Here is a 26,737-nt window from a genome sequence, read left to right on the forward strand (position 1 = left end):
CGCCATCAGTACATCCTTGTTTCACCCGGATCCGTTTTTGGAGACGGAGCCCAAGTAAGTTTTGCAGAGCAATTCTGAAACCATGAGCCAACGAGGGCGTCCTAGTGAAAGGAAAAGGTGTGCAGGCGAAGCCCGCCAGGAATGCTTTTAGGAAACAAGTGAACGCATTTTCCAGAAGGAAGGATTCGTTTCAGTTAGAACCACAGGGAAACACTTTTCAGTACATCCATGCTAACCCTCAAATATTAAGACACTGATGGCTCTAGAGCAGTGTTGCCGAACCTGGGGAACTTGAAAATGTGTGGACTTCAGTTCCCAGAGTTCCCCAACGAGCCCCAGCCAGAAGTCCACACACCTTCAAGTTCCCCAGGTTCGGCAACACTGCCCTGGACAGCAAAGCGTGAAAGCCAAGGGACGCTGTGGCTTCTCGCCTATAACTTAGCAGGTTTCCCGTAACAACGTCCGAAGAGCTCGTCTTCGTCGCTAACGTCTAGCACAAGAAGAAAGGTACCGTCAGAGCGCTCTCTATGCTGTGGAGTTTGGATTCATCAGGAGTGTTTATGGTTTTTCCACTGAGAATGAACATTGCTTTCGCTCGCTAAAAAGTAGACAGATACTTCGACGTCCCGAAAAATGCGAAGCGGAGAAAAAAATCAACCAAGGGATCTTTTGTATACAACACTTTTAAAAACATAATCTGGAAAACTTGTGAATCTGATGAGAAAAAATGTAGGACTGAACTTCTGAACTAGGCTTCTTTTTTCAGAATCTGGTAGTGTCTTTTCCGACCAGACCCTGATTTTTTTTGTTACTGAAGACCAACACGGATCTCCTATTTTTTCTTGTTCAGTCACTGAATCAGAATTTCAGTAACTGCTGAACTTCTGCTTTGTCCCGACAGAAATCTCTGGCTAGTGATTTCCTTCAATGTTTCCTTCAACTGTGACACGGATCTAGTTGCTCCCTTAGCTGTTCATGGATGGTGGGCCTGAAGAGCAAATCGATCTCCTACACATAGGATTTCTGGGCTTCTGATATGAGAGTTCGGGAAGATCTGAATTATTATGTGCCATGAAGTTGGTCCTGACTCTTAGCGACCATATATAGACCTCCTTCAGGATGAGTTTGAATTACACATCAAAGAAAGAGCTGTGCATATTTTGCACTGGTAGGATAATCCAAATAAAAGCAAGCCACTGAAGAAGCATAGGTATCAAACATACTGATAGCCCTGAGATCCAAGTCTCCTGATGATCTCCCCCAGAACGTATGCAGACATTGAAAACGGAGGCAAATGGAGTTTAAGGAACACCAAATAGTAGCACCCATTTCAAAGAGTGGTTTACTCCAAATGGCACCAGCTGAAATCTACTTAAGAGATAGGAATAGAGCCACTGCAAATCCCTGCCTCCTATTCCCAAGTATCTCAGGTGATCCAGGAGGAGTCTGTGGCCAATAGTGCAGAAAGGTCCTAAAGGGGCAAATATAACTAGAGTGACATTTTTTTAACCTATCTCAGAACAAGAATCGTCTCCCAGACTGACCAAAGCAGTCTCAGTTCAGTAGTCTGTGCTGAAAATAGTTTGAAACGAACCAAGATAATCTGCTTCAAGATTGCTCTGCAGCTGAGAAGCCATCGGTGTCTCAACAGGTAAGAGACTGGCCTATAGTTCCCCATCTGAACGATCAGGGCAAGCTTCCTTAGAAAAAGTCTAATTATTGCCTTCTTTAAAAAAAGAGTGAGAGTGAAGTACGCACACCGGAGAGAGATCTGGCCAGAAGCTGCAACGGAACGAGGGCCCTGACACCACAGAAGCCCAGGTGGCAAAGGACAGCGCCTCATACGAACATGGGAATGTAGCTGCCTGGAGCAAGACTGAAGCCATAGGTAAAGGCAGTGCAATTTGCTCATGGTGGTGTCATCCCAGTTCACCAACTTGGGCAACAGGACCAGGATCGGGCTCATTGGATTGCCCGCTGTCATCTTGCCTGAGCCCTGTAACTGTTCTGGCTGGGTATATCTGTCAGAGCCACCACTGTTTTGCCACCAGGGTCTTCACAGCAGGAGAAGTGGAGTACACGGCCATTCCTAGAACGTGCTTCCAGACTAGCGTCACACCACCAGCGAGAGACAGGCTCAGGAGAGTGGCAGTGAATGCACTTAAGACTATTAAGTCAGAGAACGCCACCACCTGGTTTTGGTGGTGATCCCACTGGTTGTTCTGCAACTCACTGGAGCCACTAGGGGAAGGGACGTACTTGATCAGTTCACCCTAGCGCCTGACGGATCCACTTTGTTTCCAAAGAGCACATGGGGGATTTTTCGCACCCTTGGTGGACAGTTCTGTGGCATCTTTGATTGCTTATTGGAATAATCTTTTAACATCTCCAGACTACCCTTAGCAGCCCTTTTTAAAGCGAGATGGACACCTTTAGGGAAGGATGGGCCAGAAGAACAGCTGTCTGCGAAGTTATCTGGGAAGAGTTTGATGGTCCCGAGGAAAGGGACAGGGTCTTCCACGATATTAGTTCCACCTGCTATGGATTAGATCCCTACCCTTCCTGGTTGCTGGAAGTTTCCAGGAAAAGGACAGTGTCATGATCACCGTTGCGATGCTTGTGACATCGCAACGGCTCGCATGACAATGCAGGGAAATGGGTACCGGGCGGATTAAGGGAAAAGGCAACTAGCTGACAAAAGAGAGCAACAGGTGCTGGCAACAAAGTATCGACTCTAGCCGAGGCGCGGAAGAGAGAGATACAATGTTGCAAAGAAGGTAACTGACAAGACCAGACCACGAGGCGCACCCGAGCTGTCAAAGAGATTACGAACCTGATCGCCTGGCAATGAACCATCACCGGCCAGGAAAACAGTCAAGGAAACGCCCGGAGTACAGGAGGGGCTCCACGACCCCTCACCTACCGGCAACGCAACCGACAGGGCTCGGGGCGCACCCGGAGTAAGAAGGGGTGGAGCGCTGACCGGCGCGGGCTATTTAAATCCCGTTCCGGCGCGCTCCACTCACTCTCAGCTTTCTCAAAGGGCACGCATACTGTTACTCACATAAAACCAGAACCTAAGCCTACGCTAGCGTCTGTGTTTTTACTGGGTAGCAGGCAGAGCCTGACATAAAGCTGAGAGTCACCAAACCAAAGTCGCCAAGCTCCACCAGACGAAAATTTTCCGCGGGAGAGATCAACTGGTGAAAACGGAACCGGGGACAGCAACGGAGCCAGCACTTCGCACCAGAGGCGTGAAGGACGGCCCGCAAGAGGCAGAGGCGACCCGACAGCTGCTGGAGGCGGCGCACCCAGAATGGGACACAGACACCCTCCCTGCCCACACCGCACCCCAGTTCCAGACCTGGAGCTCCAACCCAGACGGGAGAGCCCCGACGGAAGACGAAGCAGCGCCGCTGGGCAGGTGGTGAAGAAGGGGCGCAACAACCCCAGGGTGAGTGGCGATTGCTCCATCCTGGCAGGGACAATTAAACTCTCTTATGGCCCTAGAGCCATTACGGTTGAAGCTCTGGTGGATTCTGGGTGCTCCAGAAATCTGATCCACCCGGACATTGTCGCCGCACTAAAACTGCCCTGTTCCCCCCTCTCTAAACCACTGGCGTTCCAACAACTAGACAGCTCTACAGCGGGGGGGGGGGACCGGCCACCCAGAGGACCGGAATGGTCACCCTGACAATGGGCACCCACAAGGAATCCATAGACTTTGTGGAAACCCAGATAGAGAAACCCATAGTAGTGCTGGGGATCCCCTGGCTAGCACGCAACAACCCACACATAGACTGGAGGACACTCTCCATCAAGTTCAAAGATGGGGTCTACCAGGCACCAACACCGGACAAACCATCTGCTCCAACGGTGGGGAGGGCAGAAGTCGTCGACCGATACCCATGACACCCTCCCCCCCCGAAGTACTACCGGAGCAATATGCAGACTTTGCAGATGTCTTCGGAGAAGAGGAGGTGGACCAATCACCCCCCCCACCGCAAGACGGACTGCACAATTAAACTGCTCCCAGACGTCCCGTTACCCAAGCCCAAGATCTACCCCATGACCCAGAGAGAATTAGCGGCGCTGCGGGAATTCTTGGACAAAAACCTCTCCAGGGGCTTCATAGAACCAGCGAACTCGCCGGTTGGAGCACCCGTCCTATTTCGGGAAAAGAAGGACGGCACCCTGAGACTATGCACCGATTACCGCGGATTAAATTCCGCTTCCCTATCCAACAAATACCCCCTACCCCTCGTAAAGGACATGCTAGCACACCTGTCAAAGGGAAGGGTGTTTTCCAAACTCGACCTCCGCGAGGCGTATTACAGAATCCGCATCAGGGAGGGGGATGAGTGGAAAACGGCATTCAACTGCCCCTTGGGCTCCTTCCAATACAAGGTACTGCCATTCGGTCTTGCGGGGGCCCCGGGGGTCTTCATGCAACTCATCAACGAGGTACTGCATGAACACCTATTCAAGGGCGTACTGGTTTACCTGGATGATGTCCTCATCTACACGAGGACGCAGAGGGAACACGAGAGGTTAGTGAGGCAAGTCCTCACTAAGCTCCGGAAAGCCAAACTCCAAGTGCGAATTCCACAAGTCGCACTTGGACTACCTAGGGTACAGAATCTCTGACAAAGGCGTAGAGATGGACCCCGCGAAGGTTCAGGCAGTCTTGAGCTGGGAACGCCCACGCACCAGGCGCCAGCTTCAAAGCTTCCTCGGGTTCACGAATTTCTATAGGTCCTTCGCGAGGGGGTTCGCGGAAATCGCCCTACCCTTAACCAATTTGCTCAAGACCAAAGGCGTCAGGGAGACGCGCAAGGTAAAAAACCCGGGGGCCGTACATAATTGGACTCCTGCCTGTCAAACCGCGTTTGACAGGCTAAAAGCGCTGTTCACAGCAGAGCCAATTCTAGCTCACCCAGACCCTGAACGGCCTTTTGTGGTGCAGGTGAACGCCTCTGACTTCTCAATAGGCGCCATCCTGCTGCAAAAGGATTCCGCTGGAATCCTGAAGCCATGCGCCTATCTCTCGAGGAAATTCTCGGAGACAGAGAGGCGCTGGCACGTGTGGGAAAAGGAAGCATTTGCGGTTAAAGCAGCACTGGAGGCTTGGCGTCACCTTTTGGAAGGGACGACTTGCCCGTTTGAGGTCTGGACAGACCACCGCAACCTCGAGGTGCTCCGTACGCCCCGGCCCCTCAGTCCCAAGCAAATACGCTGGGCTCAGTTCTTCAGCCGGTTCAACTTCCAGCTGAAGTTCATACCAGGCAAAAAGAACTTCCTGGCAGACACACTCTCCCAACTGCCTCAGGATGCGGAGCCTATCTCCGACATCATAGGGACGGTGCTTTCCGATTCCCAGCTGGGTATGGCAGCGGTCACCCGGGGTCGCGCTCGGGGACAGCCTGCCCCCCCCTCGCAAACAACTACGACGCAACCCGCCCCTAGACGCAGGCAACCTCAAATGCCAGGTGGGCTACGGGCAGATTTCATAATGGCATTGAAATCTGACCCCTGGCTCCTCGCCAACCCCAACAAGGTCACCATGGACCAGGACCTCGCATGGGCGGAGGGAAGGCTATATGTACACGACTCACAACGGCAGGCGATCCTCAACAGATCGCATGACAGCAAACAGGCTGGTCACTTCGGGTTCCTGAAAACCCTACACCTGACTCGGAGACAGTTTTGGTGGCCCTCGCTGAGGAAGGACGTCAAGACGTATGTGGCATCCTGCCCAGTGTGCGCTATGGCCAAGTGACCGGCTGGCAAACCCCAGGGGCTACTGCAACCCGTAGCTGAACCCTCCCACCCTTGGGATGAAATCTCAATGGACTTCATAGTCGACTTACTGCCCAGCCAAAAGAAAACGGTCATTTGGGTGGTAAAAGACTACTTTTCAAAACAAGCGCATTTCATCCCCTGCGCCTCAATCCCGTCAGCCCAACAACTGGCGAAACTGTTCCTAGTCTATGTGTACCACCTACACGGATGCCCCTCCCACTTGGTGACCGATAGGGGCACACAATTTACCTCAAGGTTTTGGCGGGCTTTTTTGAAACTGATAGGCACCCAGCAAGCCCTGTCAACCTCCTGGCATCCCCAGACGGACGGATCCACAGAGATCCTTAATGCCACACTGGAGCAATTCCTCCGCTCCTACATAAACTATCACCAAGACGACTGGGTGGACCTCCTCCTGTTTGCAGAGGTCGCATACAACAACGTGATACACCAAAGCACGGGAAAAAACCCCTTTGGGGTAGTGTCGGGTCGGGAGTTCGTCCCCATCCCTGAACTACCTCAGCCTCTGTCCCCAACAGTGGCCGCCTGTGATTGGGGTGAGAAACTCGCAGATTCCTGGCCGGTCATCAAGGACGCGCTTAAAGAGGCACAAACGGCATACAAATTACAAGCGGACAAACACCGGCGCCAGCAACCAACATTTCAGGTGGGGGACATGGTCTATCTATCCACCAAATTCATAAAATCGCCGCAACCGTCGAAGAAGCTGGCCCCCAAGTTCATTGGACCATTCCAGGTGACACAAATTGTGAACCCAGTCACGGTGCGCTTGGACCTGCCCCATAATTTAAAGAGACTGCACCCGGTATTTCACTGCAGCTTACTCACGCTGGCAAGTGATCCCTCCCGGTGGCACCCACGCATGCCCCCCCCCTCCACCAGTGATGATAGACGGGCAGCAACACTTCGAAGTAAAGGAGGTACTTGACTCCCGCAAGCGGCGGGGTTCCCTCCAATACCTCGTAAAGTGGAAACACTTTCCACACCCTGAGTGGGTCGCTGCCCGTGACATCCAGGCCCCCGACCTGATCCACACCTTCCATACTGCCTACCCCTCCGAACCCGCGGCTTAACCTTCTCAAAGGGGGGCAGTATGTCATGATCACCGTTGCGATGCTTGTGACATCGCAACAGCTCGCATGACAATGCAGGGAAATGGGTACCGGGCGGATTAAGGGAAAAGGCAACTAGCTAACAAAAGAGAGCAACAGGTGCTGGCAACAAAGTATCAACTCTAGCCCGAGGCGCGGAAGAGAGAGATACAATGTTGCAAAGAAAGTAATTGACAAGACCAGACCACGAGGCGCGCCCGAGCTGTCAAAGAGATTACGAACCTGATCGCCTGGCAATGAACCATCACCGGCCAGGGAAGCAATTAAGGAAACGCCCGGAGCACAGGAGGGGCTCCACGACCCCTCACCTACCGGCAACGCAACCGACGGGGCTCGGGGCGCACCTGGAGTAAGAAGGGGTGGAGTGCTGACCGGCGCGGGCTATTTAAATCCCGTTCCGGCGCGCTCCACTCACTCTCAGCTTTTCTTAAAGGGCATGCATACTGTTACTCAAATAAAACCAGAACCTAAGCCTATGCTAGCGTCTGCGTTTTTACTGGGTAGCAGGCAGAGCCTGACAGACAGGAGGCTAGGGTACACCACCTCAAAAAGCTCATCCCAACTGTTTTGGAGAACTGCCAGCCAGTTTCCAACCTCCCACTGGTATTAATTCATAATAACTATATATTAAAATATATTGGCAATCAGAGTTTTTTCTCCTTCTTCTACTAAGTATTCATACTAAATGTGAAAAACTCCAAGAAGCATTCAAGTCTTGAAATAATAATTAGTTCCAAACAAGATCTCTGTTTGCCTCATCACTTTCCCAACCCATGCTGGACAATGACCAGGTTTGAGCAGCGGCTTAAATAGATTAGAAGGCCAGTGGTTACTTTATAACAATGTGCTGGAACTGAAGATGCTTCTGATTCAAGTTGTAGGTCAGGAAGTATAAAAAAGCAACAGAGTCTGTATGATATAAAGGCCAGCTTTTAAACCTCATTCCAAACTAATCTATTTCTCCCTGCTTTTCACTCTACAGAGCAGTTTGTCTATTTATATCAATTTATGCGACTGTGCATCTCACCAGTGCAACTCTGGATGGCTAAGAAGAATTTAAATACTATATAGATACTATCCACCTATACACACACACACACCATTCCCAACCGACCAACACAAAGTGAAAACACCATTCACCAACAGCATAGGCTCAATTACTCTACTGGCCCCCGCACATGGGGAAATAGCTGAGTCTTCCTGAAAAGTGAGCTGAGTCGGGGCCAGCTGAACCTCAGGGGCTACTGTGTTCCAGAGGACAGGCGCAGCTATAGAAAAGGCACACTTCCTGGGTCCCAACAGATGACAGGACACGGGCCACGGCCCTCCTGCCCGACCTAATGGGACAGGTAGAAACAATGGGGGCAAGGCAGATCCTCAAATACCCTGGTCCCATGGACAACAGACAAACAACAAAGATCCATTTGCGTCCCACTCAGGGAAGGCAAGGGTGGTCCCTGACATTTCCTTTTTTAGAAAGGATCACTAGTTAAGGAAGTTAATGCGTCTTGAGGGTTCCCAGATACAAGGAATATTTTCTGAATGCATTCTAATGATTAAGCTGGTCAGCCTGAACATTTAAGGGAGCATTTCAAGTATCCTGTTTTGGGTGACTGGATGTGATTCTGTACCTAGATAAACGATCTCAAGGCCTCCTTTAAAAACACTTCTTGTTTATGGAACAACATATGGCCCACCAGCTGTGGAACAAAGGGAAGGAGTGTAAGGTTAAAAGTTCTGTGCTGCAGCATGTTAGTGCTTTATTAGGTGTGCTAACTGAGACCTAATGAGCGTGAGACCGCGCACTGGGCTCCCAACCTGTCAGTTGGTGCCCGACTTCAGGATGATTTTATCTGATGCCTAACAAAGGAAATTTCCAGCCTGGAATCTTATCGATTCTCTATCCCAGGAAATACTTCATTTCAACAGGAATGGTATCAAAGCTAGGTGAGTTTTCCATCCAGAAATCTATCAACAGGACCTTGGAAGGGGCTGGAATGCAGCTTTACCAACAGGAAGGGGTTCAGTCAAGACAACACTGACCACAGAAGTCTTGCAGGAATTCTAGGCAAGCCTTCTTACTCGACTGTAGGCCCTGTGCAAGATCTGACTTCTGGAGACAGGAATATTTTGCCTTTGTCCCAGATGTAGGAGTGACTGCAAAGTAGTCAGGGTATCATTACCAGGCAAAAAGTGTGCTATTTTAGTTCAGCTGCTCTTGCATTATTTGTTGCCCTGCATACATTAACATATTCAAGAAAATATCCTGGTGCAACTATAAGAAGGGCACTTCTCCCAACACAATAGGCATGGATATACCCTGCGGCCGTAACCGTGGCACTTCCCACGAGCTCTTTGTGCCCACAGAAAGGAGGGAGACGGCTATGGTCATCCCAGTGCTACCCTGGTGGAAGCAGCTATATATGGGCAGCTCAGAGGCAGCTGGGTTTCTCTCTGCCACCGCCCAGCGTCCACATTTCACTCACGTCTCTCTATTTCACCCTGTTGGATTGGTTTTTTGGTTTATAAGTGTATAAGTCTGTCTTTGGGCTGCTTATGGTTTCTTTGCATTTTTTGCGAAGAACACCTGGCCTCGGGAAGAAGCCGACCATTTAACCTTCTTCTTTTCATATGAGCATCAGTGAGTTCCTTCAACTGCCTGAAGTACTTGAAAGAAACATTTCTCAGTTACTGGGGTGGGGGGTGTCGGTTATCCTATGAGATTTCATCTGTCCTTTAATGTATAGGCAAGGCTGGCTTTAGGCTAAGGCCTAAAGGGCACCAAAGCTTAGTGGGCACAAATGCTGCCCTTCCGAATAATTCTAAAATGCCTCTGTTCACAGTGGCAGGAGCTGGCGCCATCGATCAGAAATAAATATATGTCTGTGATGTATTTGTTTTTATGTTTTTAATCTCGTTATTTTAACTGAATTGTAAACCGCCCAGAATTGCTTACAAGATGGGCAGTGCAGAAATGTGAGAAATCAATCAATCAATGTGACCAAGGGGTGCCATATACCCTTGAGCTGGCACTAGTTATAGAAATATACATTTCATTTACTAAGCTGTCTAGTTTGCTTTGCAGCAGAGACATGCATTTTGAGGACCACACGTGAACTGCATGCTATGGATTGCAACTTAAGCATGTGGAGCTAGGGATTGTCTTGAGAAGGAGTTTCAGGATTTTATTTATTTACTTGTCACATTTGTATAGCCGCCCACCTCACAAAAAAGTGACTCTGGGCAGCGTACAACACTCAGTTAAAAAGAAAACCAATAAATACTTATAAAACACTAAATAAAAAAAACTATTAAAAAGCACAGGAACAAGAGAGGATGATGTTAACCACCGTAAGCGAGCCGTCACAAAATCTCCCCGGTGAATTGATGCCATCAGCATTTGCAAGACTTCTGGTGCCTCTTAAATCCCCCCAAATCCAAAGAGGTCCTCAATTTTTGGCCCCAACCACTCTGGGCCACAAAAGGGATGGTGAGGCACATCCCTGCTTTATGGAAACGAATGAGGAAGTAAACCTACTAACAGCAAAACTAAATGGGTGCGTATCACTCTTCTACACTGTTCAAAACTGAAAAGTGAATGCCTTATCATGTCGCATCTCTCAAAGGCTATTGGCTTGTAGGGAAAGGAAATCAAGTGGATTATGGTAGGAGCGGTTGACTTACTTCCTTTGACAACAGGAAATTCCCTCCACTTGCCGCAAATTCTTCCTCTTCAGGGAATTATCAGGTGATCACACAGTGCTGCACATCTCATCTAAAAGTTAAAGAAAAACAGCGGTGGTTGCCTTCTTCTGCAGAAGAGTCTGCTGATGCTTTCATTTTCTTTTTACTTCCAGAAAAGAACCCACCATTCTTGCATGAGCACTTCAGAGCCCAAAGCTAATAATTAAAAAAGCACCGGAAAAACTGCTCTCAACTGTTCCTTTGGAGGAGGCAGCTGCTGCAATTTCTACCTAAGTTTTAGGAAAAAAGCATGCTGCAGGGAGTGAGCACAGACCCATGTAATCTGTAAGTACACATTTTTTCTAGTTGTGCCAGTTCGAGAAAGGAACAGTGGAAAAGATACCTGTGCGTACACGTATATAGAGCCCTGTATGGCTTTGCTAGATTCAAGTATAAACACTTAGTTTGTTAAGAATTGTGAGATTTGAATAACATGCCTAATTGAGTATGCACAGTTTTTTTGGCTAATTTATTTATAAAATGTAAAAAAAGCAAGGGCTTTTGTCCTGGAATACCAGAAATAAAAACACCGATTAGAAATGCCTCATATAAAACAAAAAGAACCGCTCCGGCCAATGGACCTTAACCCAAGTGAACGTACGTAAGACCGTCGCATCGAAACCACGCCGATGTTCCGTAGAGGCAAACGCTCAAACGTACCGACGACTGAGAAAAACAAGGCAGCAAATTGCTGCAAAGGGTTCGTCCCCACCACTCGCTGCGCCCCCGTGGTTTTCAGGGTTGCATCTGTCACAGTCCTTCGAAGAGAAAGATAAGAAGACCGAGCAGCAGGGAGGAAGGCAGAAAACGCCGAAGCCCAGGGCAAAAGACAGGAGCAGCTAATGTTCCTTGTGTGCGCCTCTCATGAAGACAGCAGCACTTTCTGGTTTCTAAACAAAGCAATGAACATCAGAATTTTAAGTGATTATGTCATGGATACATCCATCAGAGGTGTATAAAATGTTTCAAATTTGAAGCCTTTGATTCAAAAGATCTCCTTCCCAGTTTGAAGCACCTTCTTCCAATGACCCTGGAAATGTTCCATGATCAAAATCAGCCCGTTTGACTGAAAACACCTGTTTTCAAAATTAAAACAGCTGTTGCCAATTTGAAAGTTCCGCAGTGGTAACGACCAGTTGTGTTCAAAATAGCCCATGGACTCGAAACAACTTCTAACTCGAAACAAGGCATTTCAAGCTTTAAGTTTCAAATTCAAAACATGTTGTGGGCATCTAACGCTCAGTAGTTTTCTTGGCAACAATACAGAAGTGTTTTGCTACTGTCTTCTTCCAGTATGTGTTTTTTTTTTCATTCCTTAGTATGGCTTTGCTAGATTCAAGTATTAACACTTAGTTTGTTAAGAATTGTGAGATTTGAATAACGTGCCTAATTGAGTATGCAGTTTTTTTGGCTAATTTATTTATAAAATGTAAAAAAGCAAGGGCTTTTGTCTTGAAATACTAGAAATAAAAACACCGATTAGAAATGTCTCATGTGAAATAAAAAGAATAGGCCTGACATTTCCTGGTCATCTCCCATTCATGAACCAATCAGATCCTATCCTACTTACCTTTTCAAACTTGGCTAAGAGCTGCTATCTAGTTGGGCCAGGTGAAAGCAGACAAACAAAAAACAAAGAACCCTGAACTTAATATTTTGTATAATTGCCCCTCTGACTGTAGTCCCACTATACCCAAAACCATTAAGTATAGTCCTTGCCTAACAAAAGATTGCTCATTCCTGGAAAACACTGTGCAGAAAGTATTACTGGTTGAAAAGATAGCAAACATGAATACAGGAAGTCCTCGCTTAACAACTGCCTTGTTTAGCAACCATTTGAAGTTACAACAGTGTAAAAAAACAGCTTTGCAACCAATCTTCACATTTATGACCATCAGAGCATCCCACAATCTCGTGTGTTTGCCGTCTGGGCGCTTGACAACTGGCACACATTTACAACTGGTGCAGTGTCCTGTGGTCACGTGATCATCATTCGCATGCTTCTCAACTGGCTTGCAATAAGCAGAGTTAATGGAGAACACAGAAGTAAAATCGTGCAATGCAATCGCACTGGCAGCCCAGGGCTGGGAGCTGTGGGTGTGCTACACAAACAGCCTACTCCCTTGAAATCCCTTCCTCTCCAATCTCTCTGCTCTGCAGGGGGAGGGAAGAAAACAGAGATTTCCGTAGGCACTCTTTTCTTTGCCTGACCCTTTCCCCCTCCTTACAGAGTGGAGAGATTGAAGAGGAATAGATTTCAAGAGAGTACAGGTAGTCCTCGTTTAACGACCACTCGTTCAGCGACAGTTCAAAGTTACGATGGCGCTGAACAAGTGGTACTTATGACCAGTCCTTGAAGTTCCAGCCAGCCCAGCACCCCTGTGGTCATGTGATTGTGATGTGAGTGCTTAGCAACCAGCTCACACTTACGATGGTTGCCGCACCCCGCGGTCACGTGATCACCATTTGTGGCCTTCCCTGCCAGCTTCCCAACAAAGTGAATGGAGAAGCCGGCAGGGAAGGTCACAAGTTACTCTGGTAAGTCTCCCCTGACCCCAACACACTCATTAGCCACCCCTGGCCCCGACACACTCATGCCACACCTCGCCAACCACTTGCACATACTTGCACTGGCCACCAGCACACCCTCCCGCACCATCTCCTGCCAGCCTGCTTGTGAGCTACCTGGGACTTGCAACTTGCTGATGGCTTCCCCACTAACTTTGTTGGAAGCTGCAGGAAGTCCTCACTTACCAACCCACAAACTTCGCTTAACAATGACAACAGGACTGCCGGGATTACCGTCACTAAGCAATGCGGTCAGTGATGTCATCGTGCTTTATGACCACATCGCTTAGTGATGGAAATCCTGGTCCCAATCAACGTCATAACCTACCTTTCAATCAAGAGTTCAAGGCAATGTGTAACCTAAACTTACCCTGAGAGTTTCTGTGACTGAGGATGGTCTTGAAGTGGAGTGTCCCGATCATTATTTATTAATTTCTTCAATGTATATGGCCACCCATTTCAAACAATTCTGGTGGCTTACAATAAATTTAAAAACAAAGATAAAAAACATCTGCCTCAAAACAGAACATGTAAGAACTGAGAGCTAACATTCGTCTCCACAAAACTTCTTTCAGAGAAACTCACTCAGTGCCCTGCCCCAATGCCTCAATAGTTTTCAAGAGGCCAACATTAGAGACATCTGGATTTCAGGCATAAGCTGTTCTACAGGATAGGCACTGCAACAGGAAGGCATGCTTCCTGGGTCCCATCAGATGGCACTGCTTGATAGAAGGGCCTGAAGCATGACACTCGGCTGGAGCCGGTTGGGCAGGCAGAATTCATGAGACAGGCAAATAACAGGATCCATGAAGAGCTTTATAGGTGATAACCAGCACCTTGAATTGCACCCGAAAGCCTATAGGAAGCCAGTGCAGCTCACAGAATAGCAGTGTAACAGGGGTTACGGTGTGACTCACAAAGTAACTGACCAGTTGCAGCTTCTGTGTTGTCTTCAATGTAGAAGCATATTTCAATAATCCAAATGGGAGCTGAATAAGGTGTGAGTGACTGTGAGTACTTTCCCACTCCAGACAGGTGCAATTGGCACACAAGATAAATCTGTGCAAAGGCTTCCTTGGCCATAGCTGCCATTTGTTCCTCACACAGGAGCTGAGTGTCTAGGAAGATCTCAAATTGCACACCAGTTCTATCTGGAAGCACCACCCATCTGGAACCAAAAATGCTCCAGGGGTTCCTCAACTCCACGGCCACTTTGTCTTACTAAGGTTGAGTGTATGCCAGACCCACAAAGGCTCTACACACTGAGAGAGAAACTTGGAGGCATCACTTGCTCGATCAAAGGCAGAGATGTACAACTGAGGATCATCAGCATGTTGATGAAACCTCACCCCATGCCAACAGATGACCTCACCCAGCAGCTTCAGGTAGATATTAAACAGGAATGGGAAGAGGGCTCGGCCCTGAAGCACCACAAAGCAGGGGCCTAAGGCTTGACCTCCCCCTCACTTCAACACCAGCCCTGAAGGAAAGAGAGGAACCACCCCTTACACGGATCGCTGATCACCCTCCTACCGTGGGTGTGACATACAGACACAGATTCAAAGCTTAACAGAAGTCAAATGCCAAAAACTGAACTGATTGAGAGTATAATCATATAAAGTAGCAACGAAAAATATCCTGAATGCCTTCATCAATGAAGTTATTGTAAAGTAACCTTTAACTATGTCAAGAAGCACAAATTTATTTGCCAAGATAATTAAATTATTTAAAATGTACACCTACTTAGTGTCATGTAATTCTACCACTGGTCAAATATTGGGAACTAACTACCTATTATTTAACCTCAGCCAGATATTCCATAAACCTTTGAGAATGTCAGTATAAGAGACAACTTACCTTTTATTTATCTAGTCATTGTGTCTAGAAATTATTGCTTCCCCACCACCTTTAACACTGTAAACTATACATTATACTGGAATAATTCATACCCTCAGAATAGTAAATACTTATGTCCATGATTTGAATAAGAAAGGATAATCTCCAATTCATTTGTTGTCAAATACTAAGTTAACTTATTTCTCCAACTTTATTTATTTGTTTGTAGGTTAGATTTATATCCCACCTTTCCTTCACAAGCTTAAGGTAGCATACCAAGCACTCCCTCCTTTCATTCCCCCCTCCCCAATCAATCCTGTTATTACAACTGTGTACCAGAAAATCTGCCAGGATTTCTTTAAAAAGTTGTGCAGTGTTCTACAAAAAGCTGACAATTGACAAGTAGGCATGAAAGCCGGCTGGGTGACCTTGGGCCAGTCACTTTCTCTCAGCCCAGCCCACCGCAATTTCTGAGAGGAGGTGGAACTGTTCCACAGGACCAGGGCAGTAAAGGGCAAATTATCTCCTAGCCTCGGCACCTCTTATTTGTTCATTCCACTTATATCCCTCCACGATCCACAGACGCTCAGTGATTACATGGTATGTAAACATACCATTAAACGATTAAGGATTGAAACATCCATGGTAGATCCAACATGAAAATTAAATATCGAGATCATAAACCAGGTACATTAAATGCTCTTTGAAACAGTTCAGTTTTCGATAACCTTCTGAGAGCCGTAAGGGAGGAGACTAGTCCAATGTCTCCTGGGACACTATTCCAAATCGCCAGGGCTGCCATGCAATGCAGGTGCAAGACTGAAGGGCCTCTCGCCACAGAACTTCATCAGCTGGACCCTTTCAGACAGGAACAGGCGCTCAGGGGCCAAGCCACAAAGAGCTTCAGAGGTCAAACGCAGCATTTTAACTGAACCCAAAAATCAACTCTTGTCATGGAAGTGGTACAACCAACCGTTTTTCCCAGGACCACTTTTACCGGACAGGTTGATTCTGGGTTGGAGAGGTCAGTCCTATAAGCCATTAGGGGCTTTTTAGGCCAAAATCAGAACTTCAAATTGTACACAGAAACCTGCTAATGGCTGGTGCGGGGCCCACAGCACAGGTGCCGTGTTCCTGGTGGGCAACACCTGTCAGCAAACATTTTGTACCAATTGCAGGTTCTGAGTGGTCTTCAAGGGCGGCCCCACTGCAGTAATTCAGTAGTAAGAGCATGAGTTACTACTGCAATAACCTCACACTCCAGGTGGGACTGCAGTTGGCTCAACCCCAGTTCCACTTGCCCATCCGGCAGGAGCCTTGAATCCAGAAGACTGCCCCTCCCCCCCAAGCCACAAACCTGCTCCTTCAGAGCTGTGCCTCTTTCCTCAGAGACAATTCTGGAACAAACAATAATCTCAATGAACAAGCAATCGTGTCTGAGTCTAAGTTTAGCCTGTCTTATCCAACTCTGATCCTCATAGCCTCCAGATACTGGAGCAAGACCTCCATAGTATCACAAGTCAGCCCATGGTAGCAATGTATGGTTATCAAGTTACCGATACCACACACCAGATGACCACTCGCAACGCTTTCATGTAGATATTAAATTGGTGGGGGGGGGGGAGAGAACTAAACCATGCAGTACCCCACAACTGAGCTGCCACATGCCAACCTCTACTCACTATAACCAAGGGGAACTGCCTACCCCTGCAAAACAGTGTCGCTAATCCCAGACGTTACAGATGAACTGTAAAATGCTACCTAACGCCAGTTAGAGGTCAAACAGGACCAGAAGGGTTGCACTCACTCCATCCAGATCCTGCAAAGGTCATCTGCTAATGTTGTTTCAATTCCACGCCCAGGCGTGAATCCTACTGAAAAGGATCCAAATAAATCTACTTCTTCAAGAGCACTCCTCACCACTTTTCTCAACAACTTTCTCCCAAAAAGAAAGCTTAAAAGATCAGCTACTTGTTGTGAAAAATGGCTTGATCTAAGGAAGGCACATACCACAGCATTTAATAAGGCCAAGACATCACCCACTCCTGCAAAGAGGTGTTGACAACTGCCTGGATCCAGCCAATCATGCATCCCTGATCCTGAATCATGCTATCTAATTCATCAAAGTCCAGAGGCCAAAAGAACTTCCAGAGTCCAGACAGAACTTCCTGTTTGTTCCTCCACAACAGGGCAGCCCTTAAAATGGTCACTGACCAGCAGCCCTCTGAGAGAAGGGAAACAGAGAAATCAAATCAATCAATCAAGCTGTGCCTCACTCATCACCAATATGTATGCCCATGCTTGGGCTCATCCCCATTGCTTGATCAGATTCACTTTTCTCCATTGATGCTCCAGGCATCACTTCTGGAAATTCATCTCCCAGAGTTCCTCAGTAAGTGAAGGAACTAACCAGGATTGGCACACAAGAGAGGCCACTAAGGAGCGATCACAAGAGCCATCATTGCCTTCTACTGCCAGCAGCTTACCAGACAATCCACAGACCCACATATCACAGCACTGGGAATATTTTCACACATCCCCTGGAATCCATCAGGATCCATCAGACTCTTAGAGCAAATAATTCTACACCCCATGGAGAACCTGAGTAGCAGTTTATTTCATTTAATACTTTTGTTTCCCAAAGTGATTGCCAGAAAAACAAATTAGCCCATCAATCATTATATTCAGATTATATGAAGTTGTTCTACACTGGAAATAATGGAAATTTGTGCTTCCTTTTTAAAAAAAAACACATTTTGACCCCTGACTCTGAAGCAGCTAGGGCAAGCCTAAGAGCATAGTAAATCTTTTCCTATTAGCCACCTGATATAAGTATAGGGACCACCAAACAGAAGCAAAAATATAAAGCAACAGTGAAGATCGCTATTTATAATATCTAACTACGTATATTGAAGGACATTCCTATATACTCGAGATGTCTTATTATCTAGTCAAAAAAAAACAAAGCTTGTAAAAAATGTAAGAAACTGCTAAAAATGCGATAATCATTAAGGAGTTCTAAAAAATTAATGTTGTACTGCATGCTAACAGAACTGCTATCCTAATCAAAATAACTATAAGCTTAAAGATGATAAAATTTAATTTACATGGCTCAAATTAAGTTACCTACACTATCTGGCAATGTTTTACTGGTCCAAAAAACTGAACATTTGGGTTTCATGGTGCAAAACAGCAATCCCAAAGCCCAAACAGCTCAGGCAGTTCAACTGGTAATTTTTATAGGCTTAGTGTATTTTTTTTTTCTTCCTAACGTCAATGAACCGAATGCTGATCCATTTCGTTATTAATATAATTGCTTCTCTTTTAAATGAGTTAAAAGTTATAGACCAAACCAGGATAAAAAAAAGGTAAAACCTCTGTCCAGTCAGACTGGCCTCCACCACCCCTACTCTCTGATATTGCAGCCCACAGGCTTGGGACTTCTGATGGTCTCCTATCCAGGCATCAGTCAGGTTCAGCTCCACCTAGCCTTCTCAGGATTAGCCAAGGGAGCTTACAAGAATAGGACTGGACGTAGCTGAGGCAGCTACAGTTCGTAGACCAAACTGCTTTACTGATTACTACTTCAGCAAATGTTACAGTATTTTTATGTTGTGTGGGGGGAGAAGAATGAAGGAAAGCTACAGCTGGGTCTGCACACCACTAAATCATACTGTATTTTTATATGGCCTCGGCATAGCACGTTCTATGAAGCAAGCTATCTTTTATAAAATCACACAGGCTGCAAGCCAGCCATCTGACCTCTTCAGCATTTTCTGACCTGAGCGACTTCCAGATGTATGGACTACAACTTGCAGAATTCCCCAGACAGCAGGGCCACTGCTGAGCATTCTGGGAGTTGAAATACAAACATCTGCAAGCGGCACTAAGCAACAGGCCACAGACCCCATAAAAGCCTAGACTGTTCCAGGGGTTTTAGGGAGAGGCGGGGACACGTTAAATTTTAATAATTTTTATTCAATATCTGTAAGCCAAAACCAAACAAACCACACTACTACTCAGCACGATGTGTGAATCTGATCCCACAGTGTCCTGGTTCACACGTTCACAGTGTTAAAAACTGGGCTGAAATGGAAGCATTCTATGTGCGCTTATCAGTCTTAATGAGGTGTAAACTCTGAGTCTAATTATGACCTACTAAATGCTATCATCCGGTTTACAGCATCACAGCTGAGCAATCTGCCAGAAAAACATTATTAATTGCACATCTGCTGCTACTTTTTACTGAACAATAAAAACACAGAAATATAGACAGAAGGAACGTCCAGCAATGGCAAGATTTCTCAAATCAAGAAAAAAGTAAAGACTTTTAAGGCTGACTATAGTTAATAACAAACATTTGGGGAACTGTATGTAACAAAGCTCAGAAACTTCTATCACAAATTCTAATTAGATGTTAAGGTCACATAATTATTGAAACATATAATAAAGGTCCCAGCACAGTCTCCCATGATGGAAAGCCAGTGCAGCTAGCCTGCACATTAATAATTAATCAGATCACTAACAGGGATGCTGCTGGAATTAAATATTTTTAATTTGTGCAATGGCAAAGCAATAGTTATATATATGATGTAAGATATATAGATCTTTCCAGAGATCAGCTTTGCAGATACAGTTCCCATCATCCCCAGCTAGCAACACCCATCGAATTATAAAATGACAGGAGTTGTAGCCCATCAAATCTGAAAGGCACTAAGTGGTATTATCCCACATATTCTGTTTCCTAAAAGTATATGAGATAGCATTCAGTGTAGACAAGGCAATAGGATAAAAGGAATAAATTTCTGTAAGGAAATAATATAAACTACACTGCATAAATATGAACCCATCAGAGGAAGGAAATTTGGCATAATTATCTCTTGAGCCAAAGTATATGAGACAATACTAAAGGAGGGCTGTAAACAGGCAGTTGCCTAGCTACTTGTGCAAGGAAAGAACTGCCTTCTTGCGAAGTAATCATAACTGCACTCATCATTGGAGCCCCATTATTTTCAAAAGCGAGACGGGATGGGTCTTGAGGAAAGGCTTTTTTATTACATGACCTGGTTCGTACAATTTTCTCCCCAAAGAAAGATGAAAGAAAACTTTTAAGCCTAGGCAAGTTGCTGTAAAACAGTTTTTGTCACTAAAGTCACTGTGCAGATTTAAATTCTTCCTTCCTGTTGTTACAACGAACTGTTCTAATCTTGAACTATGTACAATACTTAATTTAGAATTTTAGTTTCTTTTCTGATTTTATGTTACCAAAAACAGTGTTAATTTAATATAAAAATATAGTTTTTTTAAAAAATAACATACTACTGAATAACCAAGAACAATTTTAAAAAGGTTGATCCTCCATCTAAAAGGCTATGCAAATATGATGCTGGAAATAACATACAGTACTGCACTAATTTACATATAATGTAGAACTGCAAAGTGGTTCCAGAGTTTTGTTCTTCTTCCAAAGGAGTGCTTTAGAGATTCTTTTTCTTTTTTACAATTTTCTACAGATCAGAAATATTTTAATTGGAATGACACTGCATAAAGACCACCATATGTCACAACGCCTACATTCATATCTTCCAAGCTTACTCTACTTTTGAATATGCAGGGCTAGAAATCTGGCTGAAATAAAATCTCCTTCAGAAAACACTCATTTATATGAAGATCTTGACCAATGATGACTCTTCAAACATGCATTTTACTTCCTCGCTGTAAACTTTATAAACATCACATTACACTACACTACATCTGACAGTGTGACCACCATGTTGGTCCAACAAAAGCAAGCTACAGGGATTACAGACAAACCACACTGACTCAAAAGAAGTACCAGTAAAACCTCTCAAGCACACACGTTGAAATGCTGGTCAGAGAGAAGCATCTACGCAGGCACAGCATTTGGCTCCCCTTGCATCCAGCCCGACCCCTCTGCCCCTTTGAGCCTTAAAGATCAGTCGCTCTTCAAAATTAGGAGAGGGAGTGGCGCTACTCACAGGACAACTCCCAGCCTAAGAGTCCAGATGACCCATTTGATTTTTAAAAAACCTCAACCCGTAAGAGGAACTGCACAGGGAACTCGTCTAATTAATCAGTGTACCTGGTGCCTTAGCAGCCATCCAGGGCAATAACAACTGCCAGACTGAGAAAACCACATTCATTTACAGCACCGTATTGCAAAGACCTTTTTTTTTGCAATAGATCAGACTTCTATAGCCTGGCTCCCTTCAGGTGAATTAGGACTGCGGCTTCCCACAATGACTCAGACCCTAGAGGGATGCCCGGTCAACTCACTTAGAATGGGCAAAACTGGAGAACACTGAGCCCATCAGGCATAAGTGAAAGGCATTACGGAGCAAAGTCAACTTACTCAGCATGTTTTGAGACTCAGAACCCACTTCTGCTTTCTGTTTGGACTCTTGGGTATTTCTTTTTCTGTACGCTATCACCATCAGAGAGCCTTTCTGTGAAATGGGTTTCTGCTTCAGTTGAACACTGTGGCTTGAAAGATGTAGATCAGGGACTTAAATTCACCTATGCCATATATTTATGGACAGGTGACATTGCTGAGTAAACAGGATTTTAAAATGGCTATTCTTGTAGAAGTAGAAAAACTGTGTGGCTTTGTCTTCTGAGACTTCCACCTCTGCCCCGTTCTTGCACAAGTTACTTCTCATTCAGCTCCAAGAGTCTCACTTTCTACGAACTGGATATTCTGTGGCTGTCCCAACTTCTACAGAAGTTTTCTGAATGGATGGCCTCAGTGAGCCATCATGTAATGACGTGAACGACATTATTTTTACAAGCCCAAACAAATGTCTCCAGCCTAAAAGACTGAGACCGCAGTAGCATGATATCTACAATTCATTTAATGTTATGAACAGAAGCTAAGATTAAGTAAGACTTAATTAACGGTGAATCTATTTCGCTACATATCTTGGAAGTTGAACATCACTTCAGTCAAAATGCTTTTCCTCCATTTGATTTAAAGGGATTCCTTAAAATCCTGTTCTATGCATACGACGTAATAGGAAGGACAAGTATTTCTCCATCCTTCCCGTACAATGCCCCTTCTACACAAAAACGAGGAAGAAAAATGGCCTTCTGTAAAGCAGCCCACAAATTGCCCAAGTCACAGGTGCACTAAGGGAGGCTGCACTTCTGTCAGAGATTTCCTTTCTCTACCATCCAAAGAACCACCAATCTCCAGTTCAGGGTAAGAAAGCTAGTGCCCAGCAGAAGAAAATTTAAAATATCCACAGCCAGCACAGCACTTCTTTCAAAGGTCTGGGTGCTATGACATCTGTGTGTAACCTTCCTTACCAAAGTCTGTTTTGCTACTCAAATACAGTATTTCCTCTATATGCAAGACGTTTAGACTGCATGCCCACAACAAAATATCTCAATCCTTTCTGTAACATGGACATTAAAAACTACACCTTCCGTACAGGAAGTATCACAAAACATCCTCCATCCACCAGTCGTAAGCAGTTATTTCTGACTAAAAGTCCATGTATCTTCCCTTCCTGATAACATGCATAGAGTAACACACACACATACAGCATATACACACAAACATCCTTTATACACTATAAATACACCAATACACCACTTGCGCCTAACATGCTCCAATTGATAAATTCCCGCTCAGCATTCTGAAGAATCTATTGTTCTCTATTGTTAACAGAGATAAAAAAACATGTTGGGGCCAGAAAAATTGGGGGAAAACCGCCTGATTTTTTCCCCAAGCCTTTTTTTAACAGTACATACCTCTCAAAGACAGAAGTTGCCCACAGGGCTCAAGCTATGTGAGCCGCTTCCTATCTGCCCACTGAAGAAGGGGCCATTGATGAAATAAAGCCTTCCCCCTACTTTCCTAGGACAAAGGCTCATGGGATACCAGGCAAGACTAGAGGAAGTAGGGAGTCCACAGAATGTAAAATCGTGTCTCTGGACACAGCTAGTGAGGAGATATGATTAGGTCAGTAACTGACTGCTGTAGTTAAATGTGTTGTGCAAATAGGGCCAATAAAGCTACCAAATTGGGCATGTTTTAATTTTTCCTAGAATTTCTGTCCCACTTCCCAAAATGGAAGAAAAAATTCCCAACTGCTTCAAAAATGTGAAGAAATGCTACATCTGTCCTAACCATACCCAACCACTTGCATTCGCCCCAAAATAAATGAAGGGATATCTTTAGAGGAATGTCAGAAGCCCAGGCCTTCCTCCCCGTGTTGGAAATAGGGCACAAATCATCGCCAGAGTCCTGGACCATTTCTTTACAACAGGGATGATATTGTCTTCAGCTCCAAGAGAAAGGCAGGAATATCCTGCAAGCTCATCTGGGCTGGGGAAACAATACTGATTTGCCAAACAAGGTGTCACAGCGACTATTTATATAGCGTATGCAAAGTTCTATGAAAAACCAGTAACTCTCTCTATACACCGTTGAGGGGGGCAGGGCTTCAGGTCAGTTTCAATGCCTGGATACTGCCGGGAGGAGTCCAGTTTTCTGGACACCACTTTTGGAAGTGGTTTGTCACTGTCTGTTTCCTAGGTCTGAGAGAGAGGGACCAACTTGGTGTCAAGCGCCCAGATCACGATCAGGTGACCACGGGGATGTTGCGACTGACGTAAATATGAGGACTGGTCATAACTATCACTTGTTCAGCACTGCTGTTAAGTTCAAACGGTCACTGAACAAGTGGTAGTTAAAGGAGGACCCCTGGTACAACTCACATCCTCTCAGTTTCTAGTCTGGTGCTGTTAACCACTACACCCAACTGCCTCTCTATATGCTAGTTAGAATGTTCCATATTTTCACATTTTATCTGAACAAATATCAGGGAATGCATAAGCAGCATTAAGATAATAAACGCATCCTTATTATACCGAATGTATCCATTGTTATGGCTGTAGGGAAGTAGCCATTACGCGCAAGGGCCCCTTGCAAGGCATCGTGAGAACATGAGAAGTGCCTTGCTGGATCAGGTCCCTGGCCCATCTAGTCCAGCAGTCTCTCTCACAGTGGCCAAGTGCAATCACGTCTCGCTATTATATAATTCATCCTTAAGTTTGTTTGTTTGACTGATTTCTATCCCGCCTTTATTATTTTTATAAGTAACTCAAGGCGGGGAACATTCCTAACACTCCTTCCGCCTCCTCTTTTCCCCACAACAACAGCAACCCTGCGAGGTGGGCTGGGCTGAGAGGGAGGGGCTGGCCCAGGGTCACCCAGCCGGCTCTCCTGCCTCAGGCGGGACTGGAACTCACCGCCCCCTGGCTTCTGGCCTGCTGCCTGAACCACTGGACCAAACTTATCATCCCTTCCCAGGAAACTCAGATTCCTTCTTTTGGTCAGACAAAATTTTGATTTGGAAAGGTAGACTATGGTTCTATGTCCACAACATAGTTACCCATGCTTGACATTATTTATTCAATCCTATTCTATTTATCAAATTTCTAAGACTGCTTGACTCCATAACAACTCAGGGCAGCGTACAATATTAAAAAGTAGAAAACATTACAGCCAACAGAGAAGGATGAGAGATGTCCACAGAGAGCAACAAAATCATAACCCCCACCATCACGTACTCCCCAAAAGGGGCCTGCCATGCTTCCTGGCCCCAGGTCTGGGGGAAGAGCCAGGTCTGGAAGGCCTGCTGAAACATCAGGGTAGCAGCTGTTCAAATCTCTGGAAGGGAGCTGTTCCAGAGAGCAGAAGATGCCGACTTTCCGGGTTCCATCAGGTGATGCTGATTTAATTTTCTGGGTTTGCAATAAATATTGAACAATAAACCATATTAAAGCGTCAACCACCAGCTTGGTTTGCACAGTTTGTTAGGCTAAAATGTACTTGATTCAATTCAGTGCTGTACAAACAAAACTTTTACCAGGTCAACCTTCTTCAGAAGAATTTATTCCATTCTCCTTCCTATGGTCATCTCTTTCCCTTCATAATACACCCCATTACTGGAGAAAGGGAGGACAATAAATCAGCCTGCCTGATATCAACCCCATTAAAACTTCCAGCCAGCATGACCAACACTATGCACCCGTGGGATAATCAAAGATGCAGCTCAACAGAATACAACACAATACCATTACAGCAATGTTGAAATACAAAGATCACATAACACTCTGCAGAAATGAACCCAAACAGAGGAAAAAAGAAAAGGACCTAGAGACCAACAGATCAGCCACTCTGACACGAATCCCTTGGGGATTCAGAGCAAATCATAAAGCGTAAACACTATGAAAACAATGCAGTGACATATCAATACTAGCCTAGATTTATTAACAAACTCTGGCTAATCTCATTACATTCCTTTAATCTATTAACTTCCTCAGCCAATTGTGGGAAAGTTGCAGATATGCGATACCTTGACTTCAGCCAAGCACCTGATAAAGCACCCACGAAATTCTCATTAACAAGCTGGGTGGATGGTTTGCACAGCATGTTTATTAGGTGGATCCACCACTTGAAAACCACACCAACTTAAATGAGCCCTGGACTGCACGCCTGGCAACATTTTATTAATGCTACAGAAGAGGAATTGGAAGGAAGAATTATCAAATGACACTAAGTTAGGACAGCTAACACTCTAGAAACCAGAGAGAACATTCAAAACGATCTGGTAAAACAGAGAAGTGGGCTGAAAGTTAAAAACCTTTTTTTGTTTGTTTAAAGGAAAAAAAAAAAATCAAACGCTGAAGTCCCGGAGACGGAATAACTGAAGTAACAGCATGTGTGAAAATAGTGTAGAACGCTGATCCCTAACAAGCTCGATATGTGAAAGCGCGCAACTTGGCTACTAAAATTAAAATGGAGCTTTCCGGGATAGGATAATTCTGAAATCCGAAAATTATATTCTGCGTCGGCCAGACCTCCATCCTAGCAAGGAATCCATTTCAGGACAGGTGCAAAGAAGGGCAGTGAGAACCACGGAGGAGTCCAGAAACTATACCCTAGAACAGTGTGTGTCAACCGTGGCGGCTTGGAGATGTGTGGACTTCAACTCCCAGAATTCCCCAGCCAGCACAGCTGGCTGGGGAATTCTGGGAGTTGAAGTCCACACATCTCCAAGCCGCCACGGTTGACACACACTGTCCAAGAGAGACTACATTAAGCGCGTATGGGCAATATAGTCGCCCCCTTCGAAGGCCCGACCTGCTCCCCCCCCCAAAGCACAGGAGGCGGAATAACAGATTTCAGACGCAGGAAGGCAGACTCCAAGGGAACGGCACAAATTTCAACCGCGAAGGGACCTTCGGCAAGCGGAGGCTGGACCTCCTTCGGCCGGGGATGCAACGCGACGGGCGGGGGGCGGACTAGATGGCCTCTCGGAGCCCGCTCCGGGCTCTTCCCGGCCCAAGCCGAGCCAGGGAAGCGAGCTGGGGACCCGGGGTCGCGTCTTCTGCACCGCCGCCCCTCCTCAGAGCCGCAGCCGAAGCAGCGCGCGGCCTTGCCCGGCCAGAGATGCCGCACGGGAGGAGGGGGACCCCCCATCGCCGTCGGGCCGCGCTGGCGTGCAGGAGGAGCCGCTGCCCGTCGCGGGCGGGAGGGCGGGCGGCCCGCTCTCCTCCGCCGGGCCTCGGCGGGGCAGCCGGAAGCTCGACAGCCTCTGTGGGGGTCGCGGGCTCCGGGTGCC

General features: G+C 46.1%; 1 protein-coding gene across 2 annotated transcripts in view; it reads right to left on the reverse strand.

Moving 5' to 3' along the window:
• The window catches only part of KDM4B (lysine demethylase 4B), a 170,716-nt gene that overhangs the window by 143,622 nt on the left and 357 nt on the right, over window positions 1-26,737 (reverse strand). For both annotated transcript variants that reach the window (XM_063290916.1, XM_063290917.1), the window contains exon 2: window positions 10,620-10,710. The gene's annotated coding sequence lies outside the window, so the exon portion shown is untranslated. The remainder of the gene's footprint in view (window positions 1-10,619; window positions 10,711-26,737) is intronic.

This window comes from Candoia aspera, chromosome 1, assembly GCF_035149785.1.
Source record: "Candoia aspera isolate rCanAsp1 chromosome 1, rCanAsp1.hap2, whole genome shotgun sequence".
In the NCBI taxonomy this organism is placed as follows: Eukaryota; Metazoa; Chordata; class Lepidosauria; order Squamata; family Boidae; genus Candoia; species Candoia aspera.